Here is a 12289-nt window from a genome sequence, read left to right as displayed (position 1 = left end):
GCCATTGGTGGTATAAGTATGATGTCATTCCCAAATTTCAGAGTTGGGCATCAGAGCCAATAAATGGAAGCAGCAAGAAGTCAGGGAAACCATTTGATTTTCTCTTTGTATCCTAAGAGCCTAGGACAGTATGTGGATTGATATATTGACTGGATATTTAAAAAGGAGGCAACTGAGTCCCTGAGAGGGGTTAAGTGACTTTGCCAAATGTCACAAATCTCATAAATATCAAGACAGTTACATGACCCCATATATTTAGAACCAAGATCTTTCTTCATTGTATCACATTGCTTCCTCAAAGAATTCACTTAGTAGTAAGTGCTAGAGCCAGATTAAATATCAATAGCAGATCTAATTGCATCTAAATGTTCAGTCGTTTTTTTGGTAGTGTCTGACTCTTGGTAACCCCATTAGAGTTTTTATATTTTGTAAAGATACTGGAATGCTTTGCCTTTTCCTTCTCCAGCTTGTTAAGGAACTGAGGCTAAGAGGGGAAAATGACTTGTCCAGGCTCACACAACTAATAAGTGTCTGAGGCCAGATTTGAACTGAGGAAGATGAGTTTTTCTGACTCCAGGCTTGTGCTCAGTCTGTTGTGCCACCTAGCTCCCCCTACTTCTAATTACTCTGTCCATTAGCCATATTGACTCTTCTTACTTCAATCTGAAATCTATTATGTTTTTCAACATGATTTGACGATGGTTTCCTTATCTGGAAAATGAGAGGGTTGGACCAGATGATCTTCTAAAGCACCTCTGAGGTCTAAATCTACAGTCTTATGAATCTCCTTTGCCAGAGCACTTGGGTGGCTGAGTTTCATTTTGGCCACAGCAGATGCCAAGGAGATGGGCAATGAAAGGATTCCTGACTCTCAGTCAGACCCAAGCCTGGTATTCAGATACTGAATGTTTTGGTGCCTCCATGGCTTTCCTGCCATATCTTATATTACCTCCCTACATGCACTCTATGCTCCAGCCAAAATCATCTGTCCTCAGTCTTCTACTTGTTCCCTATACTGTCTTACTTGCATGCCTTTGTTCAGGTGTGTGTCATGTCTATAAAGTCTTCTCTTCTTTTTACCATCCTGGTTTATAAATGCCTTTCTCATAACAACCTATGAGGTAGGAATCGCAGCAATCATTATCCCTGCTTTGTAGTTTGGTAAACCTCTGAATGAATAGAAAACGAGGTCTGCAGTCAGGAAGACCACTTGCTGTGTGACCTTAGACAAGTCACTTAACCTCTGTTTGCCTTAATCTACTGAAGAAAGAAATGGCAAATCACTCCAGTATCTTTGCCAAGAAAAGCCCACAGATTGTACTGCTGTAGTATGGTCCTCAGGGACATAAGGACTTGGACATAACTGAACTACAAGAAACCTCTGAGGAGCAGAGAGGCAGTGACTTCTCCACTTCTCCACCATCACACAGTCAGTAAACATTAGAGCTGTGATTCAACCCCAGGTGCCTCCCAAGTTTCCATCCAGTGTTCCTTCCTCCCTCCCACTGCTGCCTCCCCTAGCCCTCCATTGTCTGTTGAATTCTTCCCCATTTGTTAAAGCCCAATTTCAATGCTCCCTTTCAGGAAGCTTTATGGCAAGAGATCTTGAGAATAACTTGGTCCAATGCACTCATTTCATAGGAGAAAAAATTGAAACCAGAGAGATGTCATTTGCCTAAAGTTACAGAGTGTGTTAGTGGCTGAACCAGGACTAGAATCCAGATCTGCTGACTGTGAGGACAGTGCACTCCTGCCATTTATTCCAGAAGCATTTCTGGAGCAGCTTCTGTGTCTGACCTGGGCGGACACAAAGTTTGGATAAGGGATGAATCCATGATGGAACTCCGCTTTTTAGGGGAGAGGGCTTTGTGCCATAGAGAGGTAACAGACCCTAAGTCCACAGGGGGAGTCACAAGAACATGTAGTGGGAACTCTGAGGAAGGAAAGAGTCCTTTTGGCTGACATATCTAGAAGGCTTGGTGGAAGATGAGGCAGTCACATTGGCTCTTGAAGAAAGTGAAGAATTCCAACAGGTAGCAATGGGGTCATTCTAGCCATAAGGAACGAAGGGAGCCAAGGCAGAAAGTTAGGAAGAGGTGTCTGCCTTTCGGTGGAGAGCTGTGAATCCATTGTCCATGAAACATGATGTATTTGGCAAAGGCTAGAGTCCAAATAGTATGAGATAAGCTTGGAAAGGTAGAAGACAGGGTTTTGAATGCCAGACTGAAGTGTTAGAAGTTTTCTTTGGGTAATGGGGAGTCATGAGAATTTTTTTTCTTTTAATTCAGTGGATTATCATGAGCATATCTGAGATGATGAACCTGTGCGTGTGTTTGTGTGTGTGTGTGTGTGTGTGTGTGTGTGTGTGTGTCTGTGTCTGTGTTATAAATTAGATGTGGAGGCAGGGAGGCAGTTTGGAGGCTGTTGCAAGAGTCCAGACAAGTGAGGACTTCTAGCTAGTAGAATGGATAGAGCACTAGCCCTGGAGTCAGGAGGGCCTTAGTTCAAATCTGGCCTCAGACACATAACACTTACTAGCTGTGTGCCCTAGGTAAGCCACTTAACCCTCATTGCCTCCAAAATACCTCCCAAAAAAGAAAACCCAAAACAGTTCAGGTCAGTGGTAAAAAGTGGTAAAAAGTGAAATAGGATGGTAACATTGGGAATGAAGAGAAAGTGATATGTAAGGGAGATTATGGAGATAGACTTGCCTTTTCTTTTCTTCATTTTTCTTATTCTGCTTCTTTCTTCAGCATTTGAACATAATCCCTAGTGTGGTTGATGGGGAATTCTTCCCTAAACCTCCTGAAGAGATGCTGGCTGCAGGAGAGTTCCACCACATCCCTTCCATTATCGGTGTCAACAACCATGAATATGGCTGGTCACTTCCTGTGGTAAGATTCTAGTATGTTCTATTCAGTGCCGGCTTCTTTCTGATCTCTACAGTTTATGCTTCTCTAAAGAATCATAGACTTTCCGAGTAGGTCAGGAGCTTGATATCCATGGAATCTAAGCCAGAGTTGAAGGAGAATCCCTTCTATAATTTGCTGGAAGAATGGCCATCCAGCTCTTCTTGAAGACCTCCAAGGACGGAAGACCTCCTGGCTGCTGAGGGAGCTCCTTCCAGTTTTAGGCAGCTCTCAAGGTTGGACAAGGCACCTTAAGAGCAAGTGGAAATTTACTGCTTTTTACACTTCTGCCTGTCCTTCTCAGCTCTGCCTTTAGGGTAAATGACACCAATTAAATGCCTCTTCCAGGTTACCATCCACCAGATACATAAGACAAGTATTAAGGAATAACATGTGTTGATATTATAGAATACCACATATGTATTTTCCATGTTTCTGAGTTTATAAACAATTTCTGTGTCACCTGCTGGGCTTTGCCTGTCATCTGTGGCTTAGCAAAACTTCCCCAAATTCCCATTTAATTTCATACTCCTACCTGTAATATATTGAAACCACGATGAGGAAAGTCTCCATGTGGAGGAGATAACTGTAGCCTCCTCAGGGGCCCAGCACAAAGGAACTCTCACCTTCTTACTCTTGGAGGCTGTGCCTCTCTTAACACTGCTCAAAGTCACATGGCTTTTTAGGTTGCCTTATTAACTTTTTGCCTCCTCATGGGCTTGTGGTTCACCAAAATCCCTAGATCTTTTTCAAATAAATTGTTGTCTAACTGTGCCTCCCTCATCTTGAGATTGAAAAACTTTGCCTCCATTAAATTTGATCTCAGTGGGTGTGGTTGGTCCAACATTTTAGCCTGTCAAGTCATTCTTTTGGATCCTGACTCTGTGATCTAATATGTTAGCTGGCCTTCTTGACTTTATCTGTTCTGTAAATTTGCCTTTTCTAAAATGAGAAAAGTTACCCTGAAGAGGCTTCCCTTGAAGAATCATAAATGTTTCTACCATTTTCTCAATGAACAACTCATTTCATGTGTAAATCTCTTTAGAAGTATAGGAAGAGAAACCCAGGAAAGGTCTAGTTCCCTTTTGGTTAAAATATACTCTACCAGTCTCTTTAGTTTGCTTTTAGATTTTTCATTTTTAAAATTTTTAAATTTTTGGTGGCAATCAGGGTTAAGTGACTTGCCCAAAGTGACACAGCAGGTAAGCGTCTGAGGCTAGATTTGAACTCAGGTCCTCCTGACTCCAGGTGTTGTGCTCCATCCACTGTGTCACCAAGCTGCCTCAAGTCTCTTTATTTTAAATGAACACTTAATAATACCAGCTGACATTAACACAGCACTTTATAGTTTACGAAAAACTTCTTTTAATATACCTGCTGTGTATACCCTACCTGATGGTAGGGACCATTAAGATGTTTATCCTCATTTTGTAAAGTAGAGAAGTGAATCTCCTAGCAAGGACATGATTTAACCCCAGCCACACAGCTGGGACTCCTGATGGGAAGCCAGGTCTCTTTCCTATGGACTTCAGGTCTTCCTATCTAAAGGCCATTGGCTCAATATTAATTTTAAATATGCCATGGTATTAACAACCATTTAGCAACTGCCCCCTTAAGCTTATGCATTAAAGTTGGTCTATTTACACAAGTCAGAAAAATACAATTTACCTGCATCATTTCCAGCACCATTTGTTATAATAAGCATAGATCATTGTCTAAGGCCACTGGTCATTATGTAGAAACCATGACCCCTATTGATTATATGCTTGGCATTAGTCACACTTTTGCTGTCATTTTGCAAATATCTTGAGAATTGTTCAGTGGTTTTGGGCATTATTCAGTAATTCCTAACCAAATCTATGGCACTAATTCCTCCTTAAAGGGTAAAATGATTCCTTGGATTTGATTTCTTTAAAAAATGTATAAATTTCAAAAAGTTCTAAGGACCATTCCCAATGTACCATTTTTCTCTACGCAGGGATTTGGCATTCCTGGATTTAATGAAACCATGGATAAAGAAAGTGTCCACTTAGCATTGCAAACTCCAGTTTTGGTGAGATACCAGTTAATGAAGCTTCGTTTTTAAAGCACCTACTATGTAGCAGGCACTGGGCTAGGCACATGGAAAGAGTGAAATAGTCCTTGTCCTCGCGGAACTCACATTCTATGTGGGAGATAACCTGTACATACAGAGATAGTTGGAAAACATACAGAGAGCAAATCTTGGGGGAGGGGTAAGGGAATAGCAGCTGGAGGAGGGAGGAATGGAGAAAGGCACTTTATAGAAGGTACTGTGTGAGCTGAGTCTCCCCAATGCAAAGGCATGGAGGTGAGAGATGGAATCAGAAGGTTGGCATACCTGGACCACAAGTGTGAGGAAGGTAATCATGTATAATAAGACTGGGTGGGTCTAGGTTGTTAAAATCTCTATAAACCAAACAGAAGAGTTCATGTTTAATCTTACAGGTAATGCACATCTACTAGTATTTATTTAGTTCAAGGAAGGGAGTAAATTGCTCAGATCTGTGCTTGGAAAATCACTTTGGAAGATGAGTAGATAATAGATTGGAGTGGGGAGAGATCTGAGGCACAGAGACCAAGCAGGAGGCCATTGAAATAGTCCAGGAGAGAGCCAGTGAAGGTCCTTCCCCCTTCTGACTTTCTTCTTTCATGGTCACAGCAGGAAGGGACCTTGGGGACACCAGCTCTTTCTATCCTTTCCTTGAGGCTGACATCCTCTCTACACCATGCCCAACAAGTAGTTGTCTAGTATCTTCTTGAGGAATTTAGCCCTGAAAAGGCAGGCCCTGGTGGGGAGATTGTAAGGAGATCTAATGAGGCCTAGGAGCTATGAATAGCAGGCAAAGTTGTGTGAGCTTATTCCTTGTGGTTGTTTAGTTGATGAGTCGTGTCTGACTCTCCGCGATCTTTTTGGGGTATTTTCTTGGCAAACATACTGGAGTAGCTTGCCGTTTCCTTCTCCAGGTCATTTTACAGATGAAGAAACTGAGGCAAAGAAGATTCATTGAGTTGTGCTATGTCACATAGCTAATACATGTCAAAGGTCATATTTGAACCAGGTCCTCCTGACTCTAGGGCCAGCATTTTATCCCCTGCACCAACTAGCTCACTTATTTATTCCCTACAATCCACCAACAAACATACCCAAGCAATCTATTGCCAGGTATGTCCATTTTTGTCTTACTCTCTCTCCTCCTGGGTCTCCTGCAGTGTATGCCTCTTGAGCTTGTGCCCTTGACGATGGAAGAGTATTTAGGAGACACTGAGGACCCAGGAGAATGTCGAGCTCAATTCCAGCAAATAGTGGGAGATTTCCTCTTTGTTATACCTTCCCTCAAAGTGGCCAAATATCAACACAGTGAGTATGTCATTGTCTCTTTGCAGAACCAGTGTAAGAATGTCTGTTCTCTGGAGCAAGGTTTCTATATAATCCACCCCTTCATGCAGAAGGAGCTTCCTGAGACTGGAGAAACCCCCTCATTAACCTTCTTTCTTCTGTCATATCCCCAACTTCCCCATCAGATTTTGGGGGGCAGGATTCTGTGACCATTATCTACAAATAATGATAAATGATAATATCCTACATTTGTATAAGCAGATGTTATTAACTTTTTTGTGGGTATGCACTGTGGACCCCTTTGGACTCCAGGGAAAGTTAAAAATTCCTTCCAGAGTAATGCTTTTCAATGTATAAACTAAAATGCATACCATAGAAACCAATTAGGTTGAACCTAGTGCTATCATTATGTTATGAAAGTGCTGAACTATTAAAAGTTAACTCAAGAACCGCTACTAGAAGGTTTTGTTGTTATAAATCACTTTGCATCCATCATCCCTGGATCCTCAGCACAACCTCATCTAAGTGGATACAGCAAGGACGTGTTGTCAGGAAAACCTGAGTTCAAATCTAGACTCTGACACCTTGTAGCTGTGTTATCCCCAGCAATTCATTTAACCTTTGTTTACCTCAGTTTCTTCAATGGAAATGACAACAGCAACTTAGGGTTGTTGTGAGGCTCCAATGAGATAATATTTGCGAAGCACTTAGCACAGTGTCTGGCACAAAATAAGTGCTTTATAAATGCAAATTCATAGGGCAGCTAGGTGGCACAGTGGATGGAGTTCTGGGCCTGGAGTCAGGAAGACCCCTCTTCCCAACTCCAAAAATGGCCTCAAACACTTACTAGTTGGGTGACCTTGTATAAGTCACTTCTTCCTCTTTGCCTCAGTTGCTTCATTTGTAAAATGAGCTGGAGAAGGAAATGGCAAACCACTCCAGTATCTTTTCCAAGTAAACCCCAAATGAGATCACGCAAAGTCGAATACGACTGACAAACAATTGAACAACAAACACTTATTCTCTTCCCCTCTCCTTCCCTCTTGGGTAGACAGGCCAGGGATTCTTATCTCTGCCTTGCCTTTGAACAATCAGGCTCAGAGAAGCAAAAGGATTTGCCTAAGATCTCGTAGTCAGTCAATAACAGGGCCAAGATTCCAACCCAGGTCCTGTTACTCCAGACACCAGCCCTTGTCCTGCCTCACAGCATCACTCCTGGACAGGATTTGTTAATGGGATGCCCTATAGGAGCTTGCCTGTGAATGGCCAGGTACCATCGCCTTGCTACCCTACCCAAAGGAGGGAACCAGGCCAAGGGCCCCTGGCATGTGGCCCTGCCCTGTGTTCAATATGTCACTAACCATGGACATTCCTTATGTTTGTCTAGGTCTTAGTTCTCCAGTGTACTCTTATGAATTTCAGCACCGACCAAGTTGGGTTGATGGAATCAAGCCGGATTTTGTGAAAGCGGACCATGGTGATGAGGTGCCTTTTGTCTTTGGAGTGCCTTGTAAGCAGTGGAGATGGGATGGAGAGGGAAGCTGTGGGCCAGGGTGGGGGGCAGAAGGGCAGAACCCCTGGGACTCTGGCCTGCCTTCTCCATCATCTACCTTAATCTCTCTGACATCAAAACATATAATAATGCCTTACCTTTCCCCAAAGGATCTTCCCATATATCGGCTCATTTCATAATGATAAAAACAATATGTAAAATAGATAGCATTTCTACACTGCTTGAAGGCTTACAAAGAGCTTTGTATATGTCAATCTCATTTGATAGGCTCAAAACAACCCTGTGAAGTAGGTGCTGATGCTATCTCCATTTTATAGATGAGGAAACTGAGGCTGAGAAAGGTGACTCTTGGCTAGCCAAGAATTACAGAGCTTGTTAAGGGTCTGAGTCAGGATCTGAACTCATGGTTTCTTGGTGCCATGTTCAGCACTCAGTCCACCTATTTATTATCTAGCTGCTATTTGATCTTCCCAAAGACCCTGTGAGGGTAGGGGTGTGGGGAAGTGAGGAACTATCTGTTGTTCAGAAGAGAAAACTGAAGTTCAAAGAGAGGAGCAGACTTATCAATATCACAGAGTTAGCTGGTCTGAGCCCAAATCCAGGTTCCCTTAGGAGGCACTGAAGAGCAGCCCAGCTGCCTAGGAAGAGTTTTTGTTGTAATTTTTTATTCTTTGCAGCTGTATCTCCAACCCTTGGCACAGCGCTAGGGATAGGGGAGGCAATTAATAGTTACCTGGTTGACTGAGTGATTGGAGATTAAGGTATCAGTCTTGCAAGTCCCCTAACTCAGTCTGCTTGTTCAGGTGAACTGCATCAGGATTTTGAATCAGCTATTCTGTTCAATTCAGTTTACATTATTAAGCCAATGCAACCTCAGTTCATCTCTGGGGAAGACACAAAAATCAAGGAGACACAGCCTCTGACTTCTTGGAGTTTGCTACCCAGAAGAGAAGATGAGGCATGAAGACAAAAAACCCCCACATTCCCATCTGTGTTTCCCTAAGTCAATGGACCAGTGACCTCAGTAATACCCTAACCCTGTCTTCTAATGTAGACCTTAACTGGTATATCATCTGATTCCATGTGATTCTTTTCCTTGTGCTTCCATAAACTGTCAACACTGCATCTGCCCATTGTGCTGGAATTCTTCCCTCTTCCATTCCTCCCAGTTTTTGCTTCTTTTCTCCCCTTCATTCTTCCTTCCTTCCTTCCTTCCTTCCTTCCTTCCTTCCTTCCTTCCTTCCTTCCTTCCTTCCTTCCTTCCTCTCCTCCTTCTTCCTTCCTTCCTTTCTTCCTTCCTTCCTCCCTTCCTCCCTTCCTCCCTCCCTTCCTTCCTCCCTCCCTTCCTCCCTCCCTCCCTTCCCCCTTCCTCCCTTCCTCCCTCCCTTCCTCCCTTCCTCCCTCCCTTCCTCCTTCCTCCTCCCTCCCTCCCTTCCCCCTCCTCCCTCCTCCCCTTCCTCCCTCCCTCCTCCCTCCCTTCCTCCCTCCCTCCCTCCCTTCCTCCTTCCTCCCTCCCTCCTTCCCTTCCTCCCTCCCTCCTTCCCCTTTCCTCCCTCCCTCCCTCCCCTTTCCTCCCTCCCTTCCTCCCTCCCTCCCTTCCCCCTTCCTCCCTTCCTCCCTCCCTCCCTTCCTTCCTCCCTCCCTCCCTTCCTCCCTTCCCCCCTTCCTCCCTTCCTCCCTCCCTTCCTCCCTCCCTCCCTCCCTTCCTTCCTTCCTCCCTCCCTCCCTTCCTTCCTCCTCCCTCCCTTCCTTCCTCCTCCTCCCTCCCTTCCTTCCTCCCTCCCTCCCTTCCCCTTCCTCCCTCCCTTCCTCCCTCCCTCCCTTCCTTCCTCTCCTCCCTCCCTTCCTTCCCTCCCTCCCTCCCTCCTTCCTCCCTCCCTCCCTCCTCCCTTCCTTCCCTCCCTCCCTCCCTTCCTTCCCTCCCTCCCTCCCTTCCTCCCTCCCTCCCTTCCTTCCTCCCTCCCTCCCTTCCTTCCTTCCTTCCCTTCCTTCCTTCCTTCCTTCCTTCCTTCCTTCCTTCCTTCCTTCCTTCCTTCCTTCCTTCCTTCCTTCTTCTTTCCCTCCCTTTTCTCCAGCTATTCTTGATTCGTGCTCTCTAGCAGTGCACCCATTTGTTGATTGTTGGACAAAAGTCTCACATTTAACAATCTTTGGAGTTAATGGTTGTAGATGGTCACAAATCTTTTGTTTTGGAAGTCTTCTCTCCCTCTTTTCACTTCTCTCCTCCTCTCCTGGCGTAACTGGAAGGCCAGTTTATACCTTTATCTGTTTCATGACTTGCCATGGCCAATGAATTCACTGCCTTATGTGCCAGCTACCTCTGCTGAGTCCGTCTGCACGGCCCCAGGCAGGGGTCTGGAATGGCAGACATTGTCTGAGGAAGGGGCCATATGCAAAGACTTTACAGCTACCAGAGCATGTTCTATGCTCTTGTAGCTTATTATAATGATAATTATTAATATAAATAAAATTTATATCATTCACACATCATTATAATTATGTATAATAAAATATCATTATAAAATTATACTATAATATACTTTATTATAATGTTATAAGTACATAATAATATAAATATAATAATAACAGCTAGCATTTATGTAACATTTTTACAAGTTTTGTAATGCATTCTGTAAATATTATTCCACTTTTTTTTCCTTCCCAACAACCCAGAGCCACAGGTGCTATTATTATCCTCATTTTCATAGAAACAAAGGCAGACAGTGGTTAAGTGACTTGTCCAAGGTCACTCATCTAGTCAGTGTCTGATGTTGCATTCAAAGTCGAGCCTTTCGGATTTATAGACCAGCTAAATCGCTTTGTCTTTTGGGAAGAGACTCAGTTATTGAGTAACATAAAGCATGCCAACAAAAGCCCTGGGAGGTCCTCTGGGAGGGGAGTGACATGAAGGAAACTGTAGATGGAATATCGGTTCAGTGGCAAAACTGGAAGTGACTATTTGGGGCTGGGGAGTGAAGTAAAGAAGGCCTTTGGGTCTGCATTTTGACCTTAACAAAGATCTTTCTCTTTTTGTTCCTAGATTTAGGCGAGGCAACAGAAGAGGAAAAACTTCTGAGCCACAGGATAATGACATACTGGGCAAACTTTGCCCGTCATGGGTGAGAAAGCTGCACCTTGGTTTCCCTACAGTTTCCCTGTGGGATACTGCCTGTTTCTAGGAACATAAATGTTTCCCACTTTCATAGAATTTCTCTGATTGAAATTTGTTTAGGGGAAAAAATTGTTCATTCAATGTATTGTTTGAATGAGGCATGGTGTGATGAACAAGTTTAGCTCTTCCCCAAGTTCATGGCTGGAGTTGGGGAGGAATTGCTCTGGCAGATTCACCCTAAACGTGGGCATCTTGAAAGGAAAACAAGAAAGATAAGGAACTCTCTTGGCCCACACCATTACCCTTGAGTGTCAGTGACTTCTCTTGCACCTTGGAAAACATTAGGCTAGATGGCAGTGGCAAGAACCTTAGATGTGGAGTCCAGTGATATTGTGTGTGATTCTTTGTGACCCCAACTGGAGTTTCCTTTGCAGAGATAATGGAGTAGTTTATAATTTCCTTCTCCAGCTAATTCTACAGATGAGGAAACAGAGGTAAACAGGGTTAAATGATTTCCCCATGGTCACATAGCTACTAAGTATCTGAGGCTGGATTTGAACTCAAGTCCTCCTGACTCCAGGTACAGGTTTATCCCACTGCACTACCTAGCTACCCCAATGAAATGGAGTCCAATGATATGAGTTCAAATCCTGACCTTGTTACTTATCTCCTACACGAGTCCTTTCACTCTTTGGACTTTCTACCTCAGATGTATTAGAAAGAACCAACAGGAAAGGTGAAGACCAAACTGCTTAAGGATGGGTGAACAAGTCTCTCTATGGGTGCCACCACTGTCAGCTGACCCCTACCTTGGGGCCCCTTCCTTGGCTTCTGGGCAGGGCTGATGGTGGCTTGCAACACTCGCCAATGGAGTGGCCCCTTTCGGTTCTAAATGTTTGGTTTTCCTCCCAGGGACCCAAACGATGCAGACCTTTTTCACTGGCCAGTCTTTGACCAGGAGGAGTACCTGCAGCTGAATTTGCAGCTGTCTGTGGGAAAGAGCCTGAGGAAGGATAAGTGGGAGTTCTGGACCAAGACTGTGCCTGAGAAGATGAAGGAATCACAGTCAGAAAAAGCCCAGATGGAGCTATGATCTCTAAACACAACCATTTTTGCAGTTGTTGCAGACCAATGACACAGCATCACTGCTTGCTGCTATGGGAGGAGAATTTAAATGATATTCAGAAGGAAAAAAATTAATATAATGATTTCTATGTTCCAGTCTCCGTGCTAAAGAAATAATTTTACAAATGCCATCTCATTTGAAAGGGACCTTCCAATACTGAGATAATGGGAATCTGATGAGAGCAGCCACTCCACTGTGTTTCTAGAGGAAAAAATCCCTGGTTCATTTTATAGAATCATAGTGGAGGCAATTTCATTTTCTGTCAATGTAC

At 43.8% G+C, this 12289-nt stretch overlaps 1 pseudogene; it reads left to right on the top strand.

The window, feature by feature from the left end:
• LOC110210476 (cocaine esterase-like) overlaps positions 1–11985 on the top strand; it is a 32905-nt pseudogene extending 20920 nt beyond the window's left edge.
• Positions 11986–12289: the final 304 nt, after the last annotated feature.

The sequence above is a fragment of the Phascolarctos cinereus genome, unplaced genomic scaffold, assembly GCF_003287225.1.
Source record: "Phascolarctos cinereus isolate Bilbo 61053 unplaced genomic scaffold, phaCin_HiC Scaffold_2;HRSCAF=192, whole genome shotgun sequence".
NCBI classification, from domain to species: domain Eukaryota; kingdom Metazoa; phylum Chordata; class Mammalia; order Diprotodontia; family Phascolarctidae; genus Phascolarctos; species Phascolarctos cinereus.
Note: the sequence above shows the minus strand (reverse complement) of the source record. Positions and strands in the feature narration are given on the sequence as shown.